This window comes from Canis lupus, chromosome 1 (genome assembly GCF_048164855.1).
Source record: "Canis lupus baileyi chromosome 1, mCanLup2.hap1, whole genome shotgun sequence".
Taxonomy (NCBI): domain Eukaryota; kingdom Metazoa; phylum Chordata; class Mammalia; order Carnivora; family Canidae; genus Canis; species Canis lupus.
This window is the reverse complement of record NC_132838.1, coordinates 99,687,741-99,703,955: the sequence shown is the minus strand read 5'-3', so window position 1 is coordinate 99,703,955 and position 16,215 is coordinate 99,687,741.

Genomic DNA, 16,215 nt, shown 5'->3' with positions numbered 1-16,215 from the left:
CAAACTCCACCTACAAATAAATCTAGTTTTAATAAGTATCTGTTCAGTAAATTCTGGTGTGCAGCTCAAAAGAATACTGTACCACAAGTCAAAGCTTATTTATCTGGGAGAAATGACCAAGTAACTTAGTGACAAAACAGTTTACGCAAGTCTGTTTCATTTCCACTTAACTTTGAATGCTTAAGTTTTTCACTGGTTGGAAATTATAATATTTCAGGGAGCATCAGTAACTATGCTGATTTCTTCTACATATTCTAGAAAGCTTTTGTGATTTTTGAGAATGCATAATTTCTTATCCATGTGTCTGAACTACCGATTTTCTTTTTTATTCTACAATTTTTTTCACTTGGGTTTTTGATCTAGAAGAGATCCTCAATATAATTGATTTTTATTTTATTTGTATTTTTTAAAAATATTTTATTTATTCATGAGAGACACACACACAGAGAGGCAGAGACACAGGCAGAGGGAGAAGCAGGCTCTCTGAGGGGAGCCCAATGTGGGACTTGATCCCAGGACCCTGGGGTCTCAACCTGAGCTGAAGGCAAACGCTCAACCAGTGAGCCACCCAGGCATCCCTATATAATTGATTTTTAAAACTGTGGCTGATATAAATGATCCGCATGAACTACTGTTATATAAATTATTGTTTTATGTCAAACTTCAGTTTTATGTAACTCACAAAAAATTCACAGTATTTTTTCTTACCAGACTTGTATTTTGCCAAGTAGTTTGATGAGCTATTGTAATCACAAATTAATAAATTCTCCTGGATGCCACATGGAACACACACACAATCCCCCAGCAGCCGGCCCAGGGGCTCCTTGCAGCTCTGCAGGCCTCAGCGTCCCCATCTGTGTGTGGTGGACAATGGGACCTACCTTGCAGGTGTCCGTGGGGTCCCACTGGGTGGTGACCAGTCCCATCCCACCTACAACGTCGCCATGGGACATGGGATGTTCCCCCTCGGAAGGGATGGTGTTTGCCTTCTCCCTTCCAGACCGCAGCACACAGTGGCTAAGGTAGAGCGGGGAGGTGGCCGCTACGCTGCTTCCTGGCTGTGTGACCTGGGGTGCTCTGCTCACGTCTCTAAGCCTCTGTGGTCCTGGTGCAGGGCCTCTTGGCTCTGGGGAAGGGCCTAGAGCTCCTGTGTCACAGTACCCAGTGCAGGGCAGATGCCGCAGAAGCCCGCGCAGGTGCAATGGAGCCCTACCGTTCACTCTCACCTCCTGAGGACACCAAGTGTCTTCACTGGGGATGGACACAGCCACAGTCTGGCCTGACACCTTTTGGCTTCTGGACACCATGTTGGGGGGAAGGAAGTGTGCCCCACCCCATCTCCTTGGCTGGGCTCTGTGCGGCCTGCTGGGGAGCAGGAGACCCTGTGCTGACCACGCTGACCGGGGCAGGGGCTGGGGCCTGGGGTGCAACTGACCCTGGGCATTGGCACTAGGCCAGCAGCCTAGAGCCACGCTGGGTCCCGGGAACCCACATAGGTTCCCGTGGTGTGTGCGTCACTCCCTCACACAGGTTACAGGTGAGAAGCACGGGTGCTCAGCTACCCCCTGTGCAGGGTTCACTGGATGAGTCCAGCTCTGGGAGGAGGCTGGCAGGCATTGGGCAGGTCAGGGCCCAGCCAGGGGATCTCTGAAGGGTGGGTGGTCTCAATACCCCCGTTACCTGCCTGTCTCCAGATGTGCATCCTGCTGCTCCCTGGCGCCGACCTCTGCTCTGACTATTGGCTCATCACTGTACAAGCTGTTGGACATGGCTCCTCGGCCCCACGGGGGCCCCTCTTGCAGCCCCCAGGCAGCCAGTAGTAGTCACGGTTGTCCTCACAGGGATGCCCACTCACCATCTGGCCCAAGACTGTTCACTTGGCTTCTGTCTTTGCACATTCTGTTCCCACCTGAGAATGCTTGTCCCCCAGTCCTCTGGCTAATGACCGCTCATCATCAAGACTCAGGAGCTGCCTCGCCAGGCTGGCATAGCGCCCCTGCCCCTGCTGCACGGCTCTGCCCACTGCTGTATACCTGTGTGGTTGCCCTTACCTGCTCTGCTCCACGCACACCGGGGGCCACAGACCCTCTGCACTGCCCACTCATCCTTCACAGTCGTCAGGCCTCTGCACCCGTCTGCACCTGCACATGCACCTGGCTGAGTGTTCTGCTGTCTGGGGACATTTTTGCAGCTGGTTCCAAGCAGGGGGCCCTTTCCTCCCCCTTGCGGCCATCCTGGGCTTGGCTTGCAGGACTCTGCCAGGAATGAGCTTCAACATACAGGCTGCATGACTTTGCGTACCTGGAGTTAGCTAAATGCTCTCATATTTGCATTTGAAGCCGGCATCACACACTCTAAAGATTAAGTGGAAGTCATGCTAATAATTTAAAATTTAAATTTTCTTTATTTTGAATGAAATTAAATAATAAATATAAGATATTATGACAAGTCAAGAGTCGGCTGTGGCAGAAAGGACAAAGCTCTGTATGGCCTTCTTCTCTTACATGCCTTTTATTTTTTTAATTCTTTAAAAAGATTTTGTTTATTTATTCATGAGACAGAGAGGCAGAGAAGCAGGCTCCATGCAGGGAGCCCAATGTGGGATTTGATCCCGGGTCTCCAGGATCACGCCCTGGGCTGAAGGCAGCGCTAAACCGCTGAGCTACCCAGGCCGCCTCTTGCATGCCTTTTAAACACTAGGCTCATGTGTTCATTCTGCTCAAGCCCCTGCAAGCTGCTTTGCCCCCAGCTTACCTTTGTTAATTCATCTGCGATGACAAGTGTAGATTTGGTACTTGGTCATTTCCTGCTGTTGTGCTGCTTTCCATTGAGTTAAAATACCGCAGCGCCTTCATGTCATCTCCAAATCATGGATGTGTGACTGCGACAATGAAAAGCAGCACTTCAGTGAACCTTCCTGCCCAGCGGCCCCATGAGCAAGTGCCAGCTCCTGCCCCACCCCTGCACCCAGAAGACCTGCCGCTGCCCCGGGGTGGGCTCCACTCCCACTGCCAGGTCACTGCAGCCTGCTTTCATCCACACCACCCCCCGTTCTGCTTGTCACCTGTCCACGTCTCTGCCAGAACCTCATTCCCGCTTATCTTCACCTGGACTCACACAGAGGCTATTGTCTACCATGTGTGTTCCTGTGGCCGCCAGCGGTGAACCCCCCCCAAACCTGGGGACACAGATGGAAATCAAACTATTCTCAGAGGCCGGGAGCCAGAGGTCTGGGCCAGGGCCGCTCCCTGCATCTCCCTGCCATCCTGGGGTTTGTCTGCCCACATGAGGCTTCCCCGTGGAGGTCTGGGCACCGCTCCCCTTTCTCCGGAGACGACCCGCGTCAGCATTCAGCCAGGAGGAGCTCAGTCCAGGTCCTTCACTCAATCACACCTGCAAGGACGCTTTCTCCAAGTGCGTCCCATTCATGGGTTCAAGTTGGGCCCTGGGCCATTCCTCGCTGGGGCCAGTTCTACCTGCTGCACCCATCTTGGACTTTGTTGTTGTTGTTTTTTGATCTGAGTTCTTGGACTTTTAGTGTTTTAGATGAATTTTTGAATCAGTTTCTCTACTTCTGAGAAAAAGCCTGTACTCATTTTCTCTGGTGACCACATCACATCAGCTGACACGTACAGGTTCCAAACAGCATGGACTAGATCCTGGGGCGAAGAGCAGCTGCATCAGGACTGCACCCCAGGGTTCTGGGGGTCTTCCCCGCTCATTCCAGTGGCCCTCCTTTTGGTCGTAGGTTCGAGCTCTCTGCTCTCTTGCCACAGGTCATCCGGACCCGCAGTATGGGCGCTGCAGCCCCAGTCCCCCCCATCCCGGCTCCTTGGCGCCAGTTTCAGTCTACCCCAGGCGCCCCAGGCTCAAGTCAGCGTGAGGACACGGGCGCACCCAGGGCTGCAGGACAGTAGGCGAGTTGTGCCCGAGGCTGCAGCGGCTGGGGAGCGCCTGCACCGCCTGCCAGGCCCAGCCCAGGGAGAAGTGTGCAGCTGTGGGGAGCTGTCCCCGAGGACGGGACGACCCCGGGTTCCCAGGCACCAAGAGCCTCACCCCAACTGTGGCTCCTGTCCCTGACTCGGCAAGGTGTCGCTCTCATGTGGGCATGTGTGTGTGTGTCCCCACTGACCAGACCAGAGTCGGCCTGCGGTGGCCCAGCATGGCTGCCCATGTCTTGTTGGGCCCTGGCTCTGGCCCACACAGCATCACACTCACACCATCACACCCACGCCATCACACTCACACATCACACACGCACCATCACACGCTATCACACTCACACCACACACACCATCACACACACACCATCACACACACAGTATCACTCACACCATCATACTCACATTACACACAGCATCACACATGCACCATCACATACACAGCATCACTCTCACACCATCACACACACACCATCACAGGCACAAGCCTCCACACAAAGCCCCTGGCACCCAATGGGCACCTCAATACCCTGAGGCCTCTGCTCAGTGCCCACACCCCACAGAAGGGCTCACTGTGGATAGAGTGTTTGAAACTCCCAGCTTCATCAGGACCTTCTAGAAAGTCTGTAGAGTGAGGGTGGGCAGCAGAGGGTCGGGGACAATAGTAGGATGTTTCCCAGTCTTTGTGGACCACAGGCCCGGCTGTGGTCCCAGGGCACCCTGCCCGGCCCCCTCTTGTTGCCATGGTGATGGCGGGCATCCCTGCTGCTCCGCCTCCTGCTGGCTGGGGAGCCTGGGGCTTTGTGGGGCTGGCCCGGGGCCAGGCAGGGGGGGCGAGGCAGGGGGACCGCCTGCGGTGGCGCCTGAGGAGGCCTCGCCCACCCAGGGCTGCAGGCTTGGGGGTGTCTCCAGTAAAGGGAATCCTGGCGCTGCCTGTTTGCTGCTTCATCTCTTCCTCCCCAGGGAAGGAGGTGAGTAGGCTGCTGTCCGAGGGGAGATCCTGGGGGCTCATGTCCCAGAATCCTGGGGGACCGCAGGTTCCAGGATGGCGGGGCAGACTGAGCGCCTCTGCATGATGTGTGACTCGGGGACGAGGTTTCCCTCATCCAGGCGGGGGCCAGGGAGTTCCGGGGTGTCCTGGCCTTGCACACCATCATCCAGGACACGTGCGCGGGTTGGTGCTGCGCGAGACCTGTCATCCCTGGGCCTCCCCAGCCGGCTCTTCTCATGGCCTTTACACAGATAGAGGGAGGGGGTGTGTGCCTTACAATGCCACTGCCTCAGGTTGCCGCGGGAATGGGGACCCTGGTTCAGATGCTGGGTTGTTTAAAAACAAAAACGATTTTTGAGAGCAATTTTAGGTTCACAGGAAAATGGAGGGAAGTGCAGAACTTTCCCATGTGCCCCCCACCGCCGCCTCCCCAACTGGCAGCTCCCTCAAGGGAGGGGAAGCCTGGCACAGGTGACCCACCCATGCTCACCCATCGCCCAGAGCCCACACTCCGTCAGGGTCACTCCTGGGGGCCTTGGGACAGGTGTGTCGTGACATGTGGCTGTACTTACTAGGCCAGGAGCCTCTGTGCCCCCGGCAGCCACTGACCACGGGCTTTCTCCAGGGTATCACATAGCGGGGGACCATGCAGGGTGTCACCTTAGTCATATCCATTAGATTTCCCCACGTTTCCCTCTTTCTTACTCACTTTCTTTCATTAGGAAAACCGCCCAATGTGGGCGGGGGGAACTTTTCTTTAAGACGCCAAGCTGGGGCAGCCCTGGTGCACCAGCGGTTTAGTGCCACCTTCAGCCCTGGGTGTGATCCTGGAGACCCGGGATTGAGTCCCATGTCAGGCTCCTTGCATGGAGCCTGCTTCTCCCTCTGCCTGTGCCTCTCTCTCTCTCTCTCATAAATAAATAAACAAAATCTTAAAAAAAAAAAAAAAAAAAAGACACCAGGGTGTCCCCGGCCCTTTAGTGGCATGGATCAGGGCACCAGGTGCTAGGGCGACTTCCTGGGGGGCGGGGGGTGTGGAGTGAAGAGAATGAGTGTGCACACGCACTCTGATCGCATCTTGAACTATGGTAAGACGGCCCAGGCCTGGACAGACAGCTAAGCACATCTGGGGCTGGGTTCCCTGCTGGCCTGGCCGTGGGGCGGTGGGCAGCTGGAGCCCCCCTGGCTTTAGACGCAGGGCCTCCTCTGGGTCCCGCAGGCCCAGAGCCCCCTCCTTGGGCAGAGCTGTGGTCGGGAGCCCCTCAGTGACCTGTGGACCCGAGGACAGAGCTACTCTGCCTTGTTACACAGGAAGGGCCCGCCTGGCTCCTGCCCTACTAGGGCCCCCAGCCCTGTGGGTCCATCCTCCCCATCCCTCTGTCCCTTGGGTCTCTGCAGGAACAAGGGACAGGGCCCAGCATGGGCGAGGGCTGGCGCCCCCTGCCTGCCTGGTAGGCCGGAGCTGGACGGAATCCCTACTGGCTTTCTAGAGCTGCAGCTGGGGCTTTTAGAATGAGTTTATGCAAGACAGGGCTCCAAGGATGAATGACGGCCTTTTGTTTGCCAGTAATTAATTTCCAGTGAGCCCCTCCCCCCCACTCCTGCACCCCCCCTTCTCCTCCCCTCCCTCCCTCGCCTTCCCCACCCCTCGCCCTCCCATCCCCCATCTCTTCCTCCTCCCTCCTCTTCCCCGCCCCCCACCCGTGCTAGGGCTGCTGTGAGCGGATTCCCACCCTCCCTAGCCTGAGAGAATCAGAGCTGTGAAGTCTGACCTTTGGTTAATCAGGAGCTGACACTAAGGGCCCTAATGGGAGACGGTGGGTCCCATGACCGTGGCTCCGATGATGGTGGACCCTGTGCTAGGGATCTGAGTCTGAGTGCGGGGTGGCCACCCCTTAGTGCCCTACTTCTTGTCTCTACAGGCAGACCTTGGAGATATTGTGGGTTTGCTTCCAGACCAGGGCAATAAAGCCAACATTGCAATCAAGTGAGTCAAGCGAAATTTTTGGTTTCCAGGTGCACATAAAGTTGTGTTTACAGGGTCCCATAGTCTGTGAAGTGGCTCATGCCTTCATTAAAAATATTGTTGTAAAATGCCAACCCTCATCTGAGCTTTCAGCGAACCTTGATCTTTTTGCTGGTGGAGGGTCTTGCCTGATGTTCATCTGCTGACCCCTGAGGGTGCTGGTGCTGAAGGCTGGGTGACTGGCCATTTCTGAAAATAAGACAACCTGACGTTTGCTGTATGGATTGACACTTCTTTCAAAACACCCTCTCCATAGCCTGGGCTGCTGTTTGAGAGCATTTTACCCACAATAGAACTTCATTTAAAACTGGAGTCCCTCCTAGCAAACCCTGCCACTGCTTTACAGTTCAGTTCATGTGATATTCTAAATCCTTCATTGTCATTTCAACAGTCTTCACGGCATCTTCACCAGGAGTAGGTCCCATCCCAAGAACTCACTTTGTTTGCTCAGCCATAAGAAGCAACTCCTTGTCTGTTCAAGTTTTATCACAAGATAGGGGAAGTTCAGTCCCATCTTCAAACCATCCTTGTGATTCTGGTTCTTTTGCTGTTCCCACATCTGCAGTGACTTCCTCCACTGAAGTCCTGAACCTCTCAAAGCCATCCATGAGCTGGAATCAACTTCTTCCAAACTCCTGCTCGTATGATAGTTTGACCTTTTCCTATAACTGACGAATGTTCTTAATGCTATTTAGGATGGTGGATCCTTTCCGGGATGTTTTCTTTTTTTTTAAGATTTTATTTATTCATGAGCGACAGAGGGAGGGGGTGGAAGGCAGAGACACAGGCAGAGGGAGAAGCAGGCTCCATGCAGGGAGCCTGATGTGGGACTTGATCCCGGGTCTCCAGGTTCACAGGCGGCACTGAACCGCTGCGCCACTGGGGCTGCCCTCCAGGATGTTTTTGATGGACTCTGCCCAGATCCATCAGAGGAAATCAGTATCTATGGCAGCTGTTGTTTTACTAAAAGTCTTTCTTCAATCATGAGAGTTGAAAGTCAGATTTAGGAGCATCTGGGTGGCTCAGTGGTTGAGCATCTGCCTTCAGCTCAGGTCATGATCCTAGGATCCTGGGATCGAGTCCCACATCAGGCTCCCCACAGGGAGCCTGCTTCTCCCTCTGCCTGTGTCTCTGCCTCTCTCTGTGTCTCTCATGAATAAATAAATAAAATCTTAAAAAAAAATTTCCTGTTGCTCCATGGGCTAGGATAGACGTTGCGTTAGCAGGCACAAAAGTGATGTGAATCTTCTCCATCTGCCTCAGAGCTCATGGGTAACCAGGTACAGTGCCATCCAGCAGTAATGTTTTGCAAGAAACGTTTTTTCCTGAGCAGTAAATCTCCACCATGGGCTTAAAATATTCCATCAACCATGTTTAAACAGATGTGCTGTCCCCGGCTTTGTTGTTCCATGTAAAGCACGTCAGTGGAGGAGATTTGGCATGATTGCCAAGGGCTGCTTTTCAGAAGGGTCAATGAGCATTGGCTTCCACTTAAAGTCACTGGCTGCATTAGCCCCTAACAAAGTCTACCTGTCCTTTGAAGCTTTGCAGCAGACATTGCCTTCTTTCTAGCTGTGAAAGTCCTAGATGGCATCTTCCCACAGAAGACTGTTTCATCTGTATGGAAAATCTGTAGTTGAGTGTGAGCACCTCCGTGCACTCTCTTCACTGGATCTTCGGGATCACTGGCTGCAGCTTTTCTCAGCACTCGCTGCTTCACCTTGCACGTTTACATGATGGAGACAGCTTCTGTCCTTACCCCCGTCACCTTCTGCCAGCTTCCAGCTTTCCTTCTGCAGCTTCCTCACAGCTGCTCAGCCTGTGCACAACTGAAGAGTCAGGGCCTGGCTCTGGGTGAGGCTTTGGCGGAAGGGAATGTTGTTACTGGTTTGAGCTTCCATCCAGACCAGACTCTCCATGTCAGCAGTGAGGCTGTTTCACTTTCTCATCATTCAAGGGAGTTCAAGGGAGTAGCCCTTGGAATGTCCTTCAAGAACATTTCCTTTGCCTTCAGACCTGGGCTCCTCATTTTGCACAAGAGGCCTTGGTTCTGGCCTGTCTTGGGTTTCAACAGGTGTTCCTGGGGAAGCTTCATCGTTTCTAGCTTTTGATGGAAAGTGAGAGATGTGCAACTCTCCCTTTCACTTGAATGCTTGGAGGCCACAGTAGGGTTATCCATTGTCTTAATGTCAATAGGGTCATGTCTCAGGGCCTAGAGGGGCTCCAAGAGGAGGAGAGAGATGGGGGGGGCTGGCCGGTCCCTGGAGCAGTCAGAACACACACAACATTTATCAGTCACGTTGCCTGTCTTCTATGGGCACGGCTCATGGTACCCCAACATTACGGTGTTGACATCAAAGATCACAGATCACCATAACAAATATAATAATAATGGACAAGGTTGAAATATTTTGAGAGTTCTCAAAGTGTGACACAGAGGCATGACGTGAGCAAATGCTGTTGGAAAAATGGTGCCAGTAGACTGATTCCAAGCAGGGTTGCCATAAACCTTCAATTTGTGTAAAAAAAAAAAAAAAAGCAGCGTCTGCAGAGTTGAGTAAAACAGGGGGTGCGGAGTGTATATACACAGTGATTTTTTTTTTCTTACAGGATTTAAAAAAAAAAGCACTGCAGACACAGCACCCCCTTTGGCACCTTGTTACAGGTCAGGAGCCACTTCCTGTCCTGTGTGGTGTGCAAAGCCCTCAAACACTACCCCGTCTGAGGGCTAGAGGCCTGCAGTGCTCCTCCAAAGCAACCACAAAGGCTCCTTTGGGCTGAGATGTCTACACCGTCAGGTATTTTTATTTTTTATTTTATTTATTATTTATTTATTTATTTATTTATTTATTTATTTATTTATTTATTTTAAGATTTTATCCATTCATTCATAGAGACACAGAGAGAGAATGAGAGGCAGAGACACAGGCAGAGGGAGAAGCAGGCTCCATGCAGAGAGCCTGACATGGGACTCATCCAGGGTCCAGGATCGCGCCCTGGGCCACAGGCGGCGCCAAACTGCTGCGCCACCGGGGCTGCCCCCGTCAGGTATTTTTAGAGCAATTCTCCTTCTCTTTTGTTTAAATAAGGAGGTAAAGTGAGCGCTCCCCAGTCAGACCCTCACTGCTCTCATGCTGGCCTCCGAGGCTCCCCGAGCCAGGTGTGGCATGGATGGCTGTCCGCGGGCCGTCCCCTGGGTCACCCGGCCCACCTGGCTGTCCTTGGAGCTGCCTGACCCAACTGACAGAGCATTTTCTGTCTTTGAACAAAATGCAGTGTTGGTTTAAAGGAACCAGAGAACTTTTTGCAAAAAAAGTGTTTTCAGAAAGCAAGATTAGACTCTGCCTCCCTTCCTTTTGGGTTTCTTAACCACATTTTTCCTCAGAGAAATTTAGGACAGCTAAGTAGAAATTAAGTTTTCCACATATAAACAGACACGGAGACAGCTGGCTCTGAGGGCAGATGCTGGAGGTTTGGAGTCTCAAATGAGCAGCAGAGGAGATGTGACCGTCTTACATTTTCTCCCAGTTGCAAATGTAATCAATGTTCTTTGCAAAAATGTATTACTGAGAAGCGTGGAGAGAAAACTGCAAGGCCCCAGAGGTTCCGTGCCCAGAGCTGGAAGGTCAGCAGCCTGGGGGTGGGTGTTGGGGGGCACCCCTTTCCTGAGTCTGGGGTCTGGTCTGTGGCAGGGTGTCGGGGGCCCCATCTGAAGCCCGTGGGGTCCTGCCCCCCACCCCACCACCCCTGTGCACGGGAGCCCTGGGAGACCCGTGAGGGGAAGGAGCCCCGGGCAGGGAGGAGGACGGGCAGCCCAGGGTCTCCCCTCCTGGGAGCTGCCCCCAGCAAGGCCTCGATCAACTGAGTCGGTTGAACCCTGGGGTGGCGTTGGGACAGGGCTCCTTCAGCCTCTGCTGCCTCCAGCGACCTGTGCCAGGCCTTGGGCAGGAGCCTCAAGGCCTGGGGCCCCCACCTGCCCTCCTGGTTATGCCGAGGGTCCCTGGAACTGCTGCGTTTCCCTGGATGACTCATTGCTCTTCAGAGTCTAGGGACCCCATCGGCCCTTTGTTAAACATTGAGCTTTTACTGTTGCTGTGAGTGCTGGGGGTTGCATGCAGCTGTATGGAGGCCGAGGAGCCCTGCCCCTCCCTGCGGTGACACCCCGCACATCCCCACGATCCCCTGCCCCATCCTGCTCACCTGTGCCAGCAGCACATGGCTGGCGTTTGGGAAAGGCTCTGAAGTGGAATCTGGGACTTTTCAGGTGGTGCTCATGTCGGAGGCTCACCCGGATTGTCGGGAGCTGTGGCTGCTCCACGCCGGGTGTGGCCATGTTGGGTGGCGTGGGGCCCACGGGTGAGATCCCTTGGGAGCACAGGGGGCACTTCTATGGGACGCCGGGGCCCTAGCAGTGTCCGGGGTGTCCCGGCAGGTCCTCCTGCGATCCTGCCCAGCTGTTCCCAGGTGGCCCTACCGTCTGCGGGCGTGGACGACTGGCCCGGCCCTGACTGCACCGGTGGCGCAGTCCTGCCTTTCCTGGGCCAAGAGGGAAGGTGTGAGGGCTACGTCCCCACCACCAGGGGCTCATGCTCTTCGTGTCCATTCTAGAAACTCCACCTGGCCCCATGTCCCAAAAGTTGTTTCCTATATTTTTTTTTCTTGAAGTTTCGTAGTTTCCATTTTATGTTTGGATCTACGATCCATCTTGAGCTGGAGATCTTAGTGGGCATGCAGTTTGGGTCAAGGCTCCTGGTTTGCTGAAGACCTCCCGTTCCTGCAGTGGTGCTCGTGGGAAGGCTGTCTGTCCTCGCTTTGTGCCTTGGGCAGTGACCCGCACCCTTGTGGGGCTCCTGTGGGGTCACCCTGTGTGTCCTGTGGATCCCTGTGTCCTGTGTCTGTCCCCCTGGCACCACCTCATTCCCTTTGCTGTGGGGACAGAGGGACCTTACTGTCGGGAGAGGGTCCCTCCTGGTCATGGTTGCCAGGAGGCCCATCCATGGAGGTTCCAGAATGAGCTTATCTCAGACCCACAAAAAACCTTTCTGGGACTTTAAAGAAACTGAATGAAACTTGCATACTATCCATGGAGAAACAACATCTTTCTATGCCACGTCGTCGGTCCATGAACACAACATGCCTCTTTTTTCTAGACTTTCCTTTCTTTCATCAGCATGCTATAGTTTTCAGCATGCAGGCTCAGTAAATGTTTTGTGGTATTTGCATTTGAGGTGTTTTCTTCTTTTAGTGTGAATGGCATCGCACTTTTCAGGTTTTGGTGTCTGTGTGTTGTTCGCCACCAGCGCAGACATTCAAGTGAATCTGTGGATTGATCTTGCATCTGTGACCCTCTAAACTCACCTGGTCGCTCTAGCAGTGTGTGTGTGGATTCTCAGGATTTCATGTCCTCTCACACAGGGACACTGTTATTCCTTCCGCCTCTTCTGCATGTGTTTTCATCCTTGGCCTCGCCTCCCTGCGTGGCTGGAACACTGGCCACTCTGAGCAAGAACGGGGATGCCCTTGCGTGGCCCCACCCTTAACCAATGTCATGGGACCAACCATGTCCCCAGAGTTCATATGCTGAAAACCCAGGTGCCTCAGGACACAACCTCATTTAGGGACCAAGCCCTCAAGGAGGTCATACGTGTGGCCCTCATCCAGTGTGACTGGTGTCCGTGTAAGAAGCGGAGGTGAGGACACAGACAGACACAGAAGCACGGCCGCGTGAGGACACGGGGAGGAAGTGGCCATCTCCCAGTCCAGGACAGGTCTCGGGGGAACCAGCCCTGCCCACACCGGGACCTCAGACTTCCCACCTCCGGGACAGGACAGAATGCATTTCCTCTGTTGCTTCTATGGATTTGTTTTTTTAAGATTTTGTTTATTTATTCATGAGAGACACAGAGAGAGGCAGAGAAACAGGCAGAGGGAGAAGCAGGCTCCCTCCAGAGAGCCCGATGCAGGACTCGATCCCAGGACCCCAGGATCACACCCTGAGCCGAAGGCAGACACTTCCCCATCAGAACCCCTGGGCCCCTGTCCCGGGCTAATGTACTGGAGCAGCTCCCCGTAGTCGGACACTCACACCTCCAGTTCTCCTCATTACAAATACGCTGTATTGCATGTCCTTGCTCATCTGTGGGATGAAGGATTGCAGTGTGAGAGGCTGTGGCGGGGGCAGGGCTGTGAGCTGGAGGGTTTCTCTGTTACCTCGACTCCAGACAGCCTCCTGTCAGGTGCGGGAGAACATGCTTCTCAAGCACTGTTGGCTCCTTTTCAGGCCTCCCTTCTCCTCTGGAGTGGCAGTGCTCCACCCTAGGCTCCTGGGCTCCCTCCTGCTCCGTCCTCTCCTCACCCTCCCCCCGGTCCCCTGTGGGGGGATCCCGTGCCCCACTGCCCCAAACCCCGCGTGCCACCCCTGTGTTGTGCTTGTGCAGCATCATCCAGTGCTCTGCCATGAGGAAGAGGCACGAGAAGAAGGAGAATTAAAAAATTTGTGTTTGTTCTCATCCTTGTATAAAAATTATTAAATTGAGAAATAGACAATATGGTTATGTAATTATAAAAAGACCCCAGAGAGCTTTCACTCTCACCTGGCTCCATTCATAAGACAGGCATTGGATACTTTTTAAACAGTTTGAGCAGTTTTTAAGTTTTTCAAACTTGCCTAAAAGATGCAGGAATTCACATATCAAGCACGAGTGTTTCATCGTTTGTGTCGCCCACATGCAGAGGTGGGCGTGTTTCCCCAGAACCATATTTAAGAGTCTGCAGAGCTCCCAACCAGGATATCTGGTGCCGGGGTCTGCCCCCAGAGGTGTTGCCGCTCCTCCTGTCAGGCAGGTGTTTCTGAGCAGCCGCCAAACAGCCAACTGGCTGGTGCCCTCGAGCAGGGCCTTGGTTGTTTCCGGCCCTGCACTGACTGGCCTGGGCACCTGTGCAGGTATGCCTTGCATGGCTTTGGCGGGTGGGCGCTGGCTCCAAGGGCAAAGGCCCCTCCATCCCCCATCCTGTGGCGGGGTCTGTCCTGATCCGGTGGGTGCTCCACCGGGCGTTGGCTGTGGCAGCCTCAGCACATCTGCGTGAGCTACCAGCTCCTGACCTTGGCCCATTTCCGGATCATTCCACAGCCCCCTCGCCCAGACTCAATGATGGAGATGACTCACCCGATGGGGGCCAACGTCTGAATCGTAAAAACACAAAACTGGGCCGTTTTGCAACAAAACCAACTGTGGGCTAAGTGGAGGCAGCTCCATACATGTAAACATCAGACCAACTGTTTTGCGTCTGGTGACCGCCGTCCTCTGCCCTTGTGCCACCTCACTGGGTGACAAGGAGCCAGGGAGCTTGGAGGATGTGAATGCTAGAAGAAATGAGATTCTGTGCGCAGCTCTGGGGCCTGTGGTCCCTGCACGACGGCTCCAGCCTCGGGGGCATGAGACGTGGAACTGAGAAGCCGTTGACCCTGGGATAACCCTGGCCAAGCAGACACGTCGTGGAGACAGTACAGCCGGTTCCTCCACATCCCCACACCTGCCAGACCCCCACTCACTGCACCCCTTGCCCAATCGGAAACCATGGGGCTCGGTAAACACCAAATGTTAATGTCGTTTGTGCCCAGGATTCTGTTAAAGACAGGAGAGAGAATTTCGTTATCTGGATACATTTTTTTTTAATTTTATTTATTTATTTCTTCGTGAAGGATACAGAAGGAGAGAGAGGCAGAGACACAGGCAGAGGGAGAAGCAGGCTCCATGCAGGGAGCCTGACGTGGGACTCGATCCCGGGTCTCCAGGATCACACCCGGGGCTGAAGGTGGCGCTAAACCGCTGAGCCACCGGAGCTGCCCCATCTTTTTTTTTTTATAAAGAAATAAACACTTTAATTCTCAGCATGGAGGGGACACGTGGCTCCCGTTGTCCTGGGCTGGGTCCTGTGGCCTCAGCCACTGCCACATGGTCACCACACTCCCCAGAAAGAAGAAAGTGGGAGCAGCAACACTGCCTCTCGCTCTTGCATTCAAAGAAATGCAGATGAAAAACAACCAGGGGGGCACCTGGGTGGCTCAGTGGTTGAGTTCTGCCTTGGGCTCAGGTCATGATCCCAGGGTCTTGAGATCCAGTGCCCCATCAGGCTCCCTGCTCAGCAGGAAGCCTGCCCCTCCCTCTGTTCATGCTCTCTCTTTCTCTGTCTCTCAAATAAATAACATCTCAAAAACAAAAATCCCAAGAGGCCATGATATGCTGCCTGATATTTTATACTATAAAAACACACGTTTTTTTTTTTAAAGATTTTATTTATTTATTCATGAGAGACACAGAGAGGCAGAGACACAGGCAGAGGGAGAAGCAGGCTCCATGCAGGGAGCCCAATGTGGGGCCCAATCCCAGGACCCAGGGACCATGACCTGAGCCTAAGGTAGACGCTCAACTGCTGAGCCCCCCAGGCATCCCCCAAACACCTGTTTTTGGCAGAGTGTGTTCAAACCATCATTGTGGGTTATAACATACATTGTCCTGATGTGTTTCCAAGGCACCTGTCCACACCTGCCTTCACCTCTTGCCTCTGTCTGAGGCCCTGGGGTCCGTGGGCACCCGGCGAGCTGGGCTCAAGAAAGCACAGCAGCATTTGCTAAAAGGACACCAGACATGGTGACACTGTTTGAGGTTGGAGCCTCTCACAGCCCCAGTCATGAGTACACGACAGACATTTCCAGAACCTGGACATGCGGCTAAGGCGTCCAGGATGTGCCTCACTTGACTTGAGCTGATGGTGTGAAAGCAAGTTAGAGCCCTGTCCTGGGAGCTGCCGAGGGAGGCGTGGGCAGCCTGCAGGGAGGGCGGCTGTGGGACGATGGGAGGGGGCCTGCGGCCTTCCCCCAGGAGCCTTGGCCCTGGGAAGTCCTCAGAGTCACGAGACTGAGCAGCGCACATGGGATCTCCCCCACTTCTCCCTTCGGTGCTGAGGACCCAGTTTGGTCTGTTGGATCATTAATTAAATAACTAGAGAGGAAAATGGTGCCTTAACTCCCTTCAGACGTCTCTCTAGCATAGCTGGCACCCCTGATCTCAGGTCACCCCTTGCCCCTGTTCCCCATGAGCACATTTTGTCAATTATTACTGCTTAACAAATAACCGAAACTTGGTGGCTTAAAATGACCATAAACATACCGATTCTGTTGGTTTGGGTGGTTCAGGAATTTGGGTGCAGCTTGGCTCTGGCTCGGGGTCTCACTTGGAGGCTCAGCAGGGTGGGCA